Here is a 7,369-nt window from a genome sequence, read left to right as displayed (position 1 = left end):
TTTATATATATATATATATATATATAAGAAATTTTATTTTTTGTTCTTTTGTCGAACTCCGGTTCAACTTCATCTATATATATATTTTTTTCAAATTTATTATTAAATCTGTAGGACTAACATGTAATTAATTAAATATATAAATATGTAGGCTTATCAACATTGATTGGACACCAGATAAATTTGATTTACAATTCTGCAGTAATTTTATATTCCGTCTATGATCTTTTTTTTAATTTCACCCTGACATTAATTTATTATAACTCTTTTACATAATAATATTCTGATCAGGTTTCCAACATAATTTACTTGGATTCACCTGCTGGTGTTGGATTCTCTTACTGGAAAAATTCAAGCCAACACATAACTGGAGACGTGGAAACTGCCTCTGATACACACACTTTCCTTCTCCAGGCAATCTCTATCCCAATTTAAATATCTCATTTTCTATGTTTAATGTCCCAAAATATATATATGTATATATATATATATATGTGTGTGTGTGTTGAAAGCTCCAACTCTTCTATTTTTGGTACTATTCCCACTTTTTTGAAAAGATTAATGTTATATATCACTTTTTATTTTCCCAACAATGATGAAGTGATCGTCCCAACAAACTTTTGAAATTTTTTATTTTAACAAGTGTTGATCAATGGTTGGTTGAGTACATGTTGTCAGCATTTTAAGATAGTTATAGGATAAAAATGTAGATTCTAGCATTATTCTTTTTAGTAAGATATATGTTAGATACCATAATTCTATTCAACTTTCATCTAATATTAATACTGACGTTATACTCCCAACTAACCCTTAATTAGTAAAATAAAATATTGAATTTAATTTAATTTTTTTCCAATTTGGGAGAATATTGCAATTTTTTCGTAGTTCGTGAATATTAATGCAATCTTTAGTTTAGGAGAAACACTACAAATTTGAATATTAGTTTAAAGGAGAACATAAGTTGAGTCACGACTAGTATATGGTAAAAAAAATATTTTTAGAAAGATTATTATCATTTTATTAATAATTGTGTCACTTCAAACGAAGAATAATACTTGACAATCTTGTTTAAAATAATTCAAAGAGCAACACCTGAGTAGGTGTAGTTACTATTTAAATTGGGTTTGTTTCGAACTAAAATAATTTCTAAAAAAAAATAGTTTTAGGAAAAATTATTAATTTTCCAATTTGATTAAGATCTTGAAAAAATATTCAAAATTTTTCCATTGTTTGGTTGGTACAAAGAATAATATGTCATTTTAACTGAAAATTAATCAAAAATTGTAAGGAGTGGAGGCAATTGAAGAGGTCAGGAGCAAAGCCAATAGTGGATAGCTTAGGGGAGGACCAACCGGCTATGTTTCACTTTAGGGGTGTGATGCCCCACACGGTCTGGGTATGAAAAAAATGATATATTTATATGAAATATACTATTTCTAAATGATATGAAGCCTTTTGGGGTAAACCCAATAATAAAACCGTGTAGGCTAGGCCAAAAGCGGACAATATCATACCACTTGGAACATGGGTGTTACATATGGTATCAGAGCTATAAATGGGGGAGCGTGCACAAGCCCATGAGAGTCGCTAACGAGGACTCTGGGTCTTAAGAGGGGGTGCTTGTGACGTCTCACATTGCCTGAGCATAAAAAATATAATGTGTTTATATGAAATATACTTTCTCTAAATGGTATGAGGCCTTTTTGGGATAAACCCAATAATAAAACCGTGCAGGCTTAGCTCAAAGCGGACAATATCATACCACTTGAAGCAGGGGTGTTACATTTGTAACGACCTAGGAAAAAGCGCTAGCCACATTTGCGCTATTACCCCAAAAGAACTAGTTAATTTGGAGCTTTCTTAAAATTCATTATAAAGCATAGTTTCATTGAGTAACTAGGCAATGTAGGACTTAGTACCCATGACTATCTTTATAAACCATCTACTCTATGTGGGCTTATTCTCATCTTCCCAATATGAGACCGTGGTGTTACAAACTTCCCATTTTTAATTTATGACGTCCTCGTCAGGGGTACGTCATGCAGTGCTCCAGTACCATATGACATGACATTACCAGGTGGCTTTGATACCATTTGTAACGACCTAAAAACAAGCGTTAGCCACATTTACGCTATCACCCCAAAATGATTAGTCAATTTAGAGTTTCTCAGTTTCATTATAAAGCTCAGTTTCACCTGGTAACTAGGTATTGTGGAACTTGACACTCATGACTATCTTTATAAACTACACAATCTATGTGGGCTTTTTCTCATTTTCCTAATATGGGATCGGGGTGTTACAAATTCTCCTTCTTAAATCCCTAAAGTTCTCGTCATGACCAAGGACCACATCATGCAGAGCTCCAGTACCACATGACCTGACGTTACTAGGTAGCTCTGAAACCATTTGTAACGACCCTAAGAAAAGCGCTAGCCACATCTTCGCTATTACCCCAAAATGACTAGTCAATTTGGAGGTTTATAAAGTTCAGTTTTACCTAGTAACTAGGCAATGTAGGACTTAGCACCCAGAGCTATCTTTATAAACCACCCACTCTATGTTGGCTGTTTCTCATCTTCCCAATATAGGACCGAAGTGTTACAAGGAGTGAGGGTCAAGGTAGGGTTGAGGGGTTGGGATGGGATAGGGGGATGACAGACGAAAGGCAGAGGGGTGGTACCCACAGTGGCGAGAAAGGCAATTGGGTTTCTTTCCGGGGACAATGGTGTTGCGGTTAAGGGAGCGGGTGGGAAAGCCTCGCTTTATGACAAATTTGTTGCTAATTAACTCAGAAATTATTTTTTATTGACTAATATACTCTCTGTTTGGGTAATATATATATATATATATATATATATATATATATATATATATTATGAAAAATAATTAAATCAACTTTTGAGTAGATTTTAAATTTTTAATGTAACAATTTTATTGTTTTGCAAGCAGTGGTTTAAGCAATTTCCAGAGTTCCTTCCAAATCCATTTTATATCTCAGGGGAGTCTTATGCCGGAATTTATGTGCCCACTCTTGCTTCCGAAGTAGTAAAAGGTATTAATTAACTATTCTCTTTTCTTTATTATTATTTTAGATAAATATTTACTTGGACTATTAATTTTCCAAATTTAATTATAAATTTTTCCTTCAGGAATTAAAAATCACGCAGAGCCCATTATCAATTTCAAGGTATGTCACTTTTGGGATTTTCCATTTTTAAAGACTAATAATAATAATAATAGGCTAAATTTGATTTTTTTTTTATTAAAATAATTTATAAAAAAAATTCATGTAGGGTTACATGGTGGGGAATGGAGTGACAGATGAAAGATTTGATGGCAATGCTCTTGTACCATTTGCACATGGAATGGGCCTTATCTCAGACAATATATATAAGGTACGTGGGTGAAAATAATTAATATTGGTAATTTAAAACCTCCAATATTAATAATTAAAAGAAAATATTATTACAATAATATACTATTTCCCATTACTTAAAAACCCATTAATTGAGGCAATGCACAATGATCTTTGCAGAAAGTTGAAGCTGCTTGTAAAGGGAACTACTATGACTCTCAAGAGAATTCTTGCTATCTAAGCCTTGAACTAGTTAGTGAGGTGAGATGGTTTTCTAAAAGATCTGGTTTTCCTAGACTGTAAAATTGCCATGTGTTCATTGAACATGTAAGAAACACACGTTTCTTTAATAGCGTTAAAAGAGTTGGAAGAAATTCTATTAAAAAAGTATGTGTTTTGAGGAACATATGCAATTTTATAAACTATGTTGAGAAATTTTCTTCAGCCTAATTTAGAGAAAAACTCAGTCCATTTCTAAATGCACATAGAATATCTTTCACTAGGCAATTAAGATCAAGTAATGTTTGACACTACATTTTTATCTTATAAAGAGAAACGTTACACATATTTTTTACTCCTATACTGCTTGACATGACACTAAAACTCATAATTTGATTCAAAATTCAATTGTGATCCATCTAAAATCTAATTGTAATTTTTAGTGTCACATCAGGGAATGTCAGAGTGGGAGTTTTAATAGCCTATAAATATCTCACAATATTGACATAACAGTTCTAAACAATGTTTAATTGGGACTACTAAAACAGCATTGTGGAATATCTGTGAAATAAAAAAACGGTTTCTAAGATTTTTTTTTTCTTATGGTATTCAAAAAGTGAAATAATAAAGAAATATTGAAGATTTTTTTTTTCTAATAAAAAATATTGAAGTTTGAAATGCAATGGAAACAAATATTATTACCAGTTAGATTAATAATATTTATTTTTTATTTTTTTATTTTATAGGCACTTAGTGGGCTAAACATATATGACATCCTTGAGCCTTGCTACTACGAGATGGGAACAGAGCAAAAGGACAAAGTTGGAAACACGAGTAATTTACCTCAAAGCTTCCAACAACTAGGGGCAACTGAGAGGCCTCTGGGCGTCAGAAAAAGAATGTTTGGGCGTGCTTGGCCCATGAGGGCACCTGTCATAGATGGCATTGTACAATTATGGCCCCAAATTGCTGAAAGAATCAGCATTCCTTGCGTTGTAAGCTATATATTTTGTGCATATTTATATATTTTAAAGATTTTTTTTTTTAATTCTTTTAGGAAAAGCATTTTATTGATCGATAATCTCTGCAAGTGTAGGACGACCAAGTTGCAACTTTGTGGCTGAGCCAGGAAGCGGTCAGGAAAGCAATTCATGCGAAGCCGGTATCGTAATTAGTGTTATAATATAAATTAAAGGAAAATTTTCACTTAATTCTCCTTTAACTGTCACCACTTTTGGAATATCTCTCTTAATGTTCAATTTCTCTCAATTTACTGTATCAATCTTTCAATTGTTTTCAATGTCACCCATTCATTAGGATTTTTTGTTAATTCCTAACTGAGGGGTGTTAAAATTTTCAAAATACCTCTATTTGTTTTAAGAAAAAAAATGGCAAAGATTAAGGCATTGGTATGAATTTAATAGTATTTTCAAAAATACTAATGCCTCAATCTTTACAATAATTTTAAATATTTTTTCCAAAAAAAAAAATTGGGAGTATTTTGAAAATTTTGTTGGGATTTAACAAAAAATCTTAACAAATGGGGGACATTAAAAAAAAATGGTTAAATTCACTTTACTCCTAAAGTTTCAGGGGTTTCTTAATTTGAACCTCAATGTTTAAAAATTGGTAATGTACCCTCTTAATGTTTAAAAAATTTTCAATTCAGACCCTCTGTTACTAATTTCCATCTAATTGGATGGAAATCATCCTACGTGTGTCTCATGTGGAATTTTGATGCCCTCTATTCCAATTTTGCCATCATTAAAAACCTATGAAATTACGCAATTACCCTCAATTTCATAGGTTTTAATGAGGGTAATTACATAATTTCATAGGTTTTTAATGAAGGCAAAATTGGAATAGAGGGCATCAAAATTTCAAGTGAGACGCACGTGTGATGATTTCCGTCCAATTAGACGGAAATTAGTAACGAAGGTTTGAATTGAAATTTTTTGAAACATTACAGGGTACATTGCCAATTTTTAAACGTTGAGGGTTTGAATTGAAAATTTCTTGAAACTTTATGAAGGCAAAGTAAATTTTTTTAAAAAATTTAAAGTTCGATATACTCAATTAAGAAATTTTAAACTTTATGGGGGATATTGAAAAAGAGTGGCAATTCAAAAGAAGTAAATAAAATTTTTCTAAATTAAATGATTAATTTTTTAAAAATTTTTTTTTATTATTATTGCTAAAGTTATAGTTGAAATCCAAAACCGAAACAAAAACAAAAACATTGACAGGAAAGTGTGACGGGTCCTTGGGTGTTGTGCACTCGTGGAATACACTATCGTCACGACACTGGAAGCATGATCCCTTACCATCGGAATTTAACCCTCCAAGGATATCGAGCACTTATTTTCAGGTATAACACTTGGATTTTTTTTTTTTTTTTTCTCTAACGAAAATTACATTTAATTTTCTAAAAATTTATTCTTTTTTGCAATCTCCTTTCAAGTTTGAAAACTCTCGATTTAGTATATTGAATTTTAAAAAATTTACAATCTCACCCCTCCCATCAGGGTTTGAGGTTAAATTAGACCGTCAAATGATAAAATAACCATTTCACCCCTGTAAACTTTGTAAAAGTACAAAATTACCCTTAAATTACGATTAATTCTTTTACTAAAAAAAAAAAAAACCTGGGAAAATACAGGGGCATTATCAGAATTTCTCACTCCCCCATGTTACGATTTAAATCCTAACGGAAATGTGAGATTATAAATTTTGTAAAATTCGATACACTAAATTGCAAAAAACAATAAAAGTTTAGGGGGTTAAGTTTTTTTTTTTTTTTTTTGATTGGAATATCTTTGACAGATCCTTCTGCTATTGTGCTTCTTGAAGATATCATTAATCAGAATAATAGAATTACATGGCATAAAATTTCAAATATGAGTTTAATTAGTTTAATTTTGTTTGTTTTACGAATTTTGAATTCCATTGAAATTGGTAAAAGAGCAAATCATGAAGACCTTATTTTCTCCAAGCAATCCAATCGACTCTTAAATTGGTTGGTTAATTTTGCATGCAGCGGAGACCATGATATGTGCGTACCATTTACTGGGACTCAGGCATGGACTGCATCACTCGGATATAAAATTTTGGATGAATGGAGGGCTTGGGTCACTAACGCCCAAGTTTCCGGGTAAAATTCACTCCTTACACTCCGTTTGTTTTAACGTAAAATATTTCTGATAAAAACAAAAAACAGAAAATGTGTTGAGGACGGAAACAACCAAATACCATAAAAAAACAATATTTTGTTTGAAAAAAAAAAAATGTTTACTATCAAAAACAGTTTTACGTCGAAACAAACAAAATTTAACCGAAAATAATCTTCATTTTTTTTTTTTTTGGATGCATTTTTGTTGCAGATACTTACAGCGGTACGAGAATGATCTCACCTTTCTCACAGTCAAGGTTTGTACCATGTTGTCTGTGAACCATTAAAAATAAAAATAAAAGGTGTTATTTTTAATGTAATAAAAAATTTTCCAAAATTAGTGAGATTTAGTTTGTGGTGTAGGGTGCAGGGCACACGGTCCCGGAATACAAGCCACAAGAGGCATTGCAGTTCTATAGCCGTTGGTTGGATGGGAAACCAATATGATTGTAAAATAAATAGAGCAGCTTTATTGCTTGAATTATTTGGATTTCCATTGCTCATACATGAATGGGAGCTTCATTTAAAGCATAAATGAAAGAAATAACAAAAGGAGTTGTGTTTAGAAAATAAATGACCAAGAGTTCTGATTGAATATTATGTTTTGTTTATAGGAAAAATTAAAG

General features: G+C 31.5%; 1 pseudogene; it reads left to right on the top strand.

Moving 5' to 3' along the window:
• Positions 1 to 7,295, top strand: part of LOC132171708 (serine carboxypeptidase-like 20) — a 9,396-nt pseudogene extending 2,101 nt beyond the window's left edge.
• Positions 7,296 to 7,369: the final 74 nt, after the last annotated feature.

Source organism: Corylus avellana, chromosome ca2 (genome assembly GCF_901000735.1).
Source record: "Corylus avellana chromosome ca2, CavTom2PMs-1.0".
NCBI lineage: Eukaryota > Viridiplantae > Streptophyta > Magnoliopsida > Fagales > Betulaceae > Corylus > Corylus avellana.
This window is presented reverse-complemented; position numbering and strand designations above follow the sequence as displayed.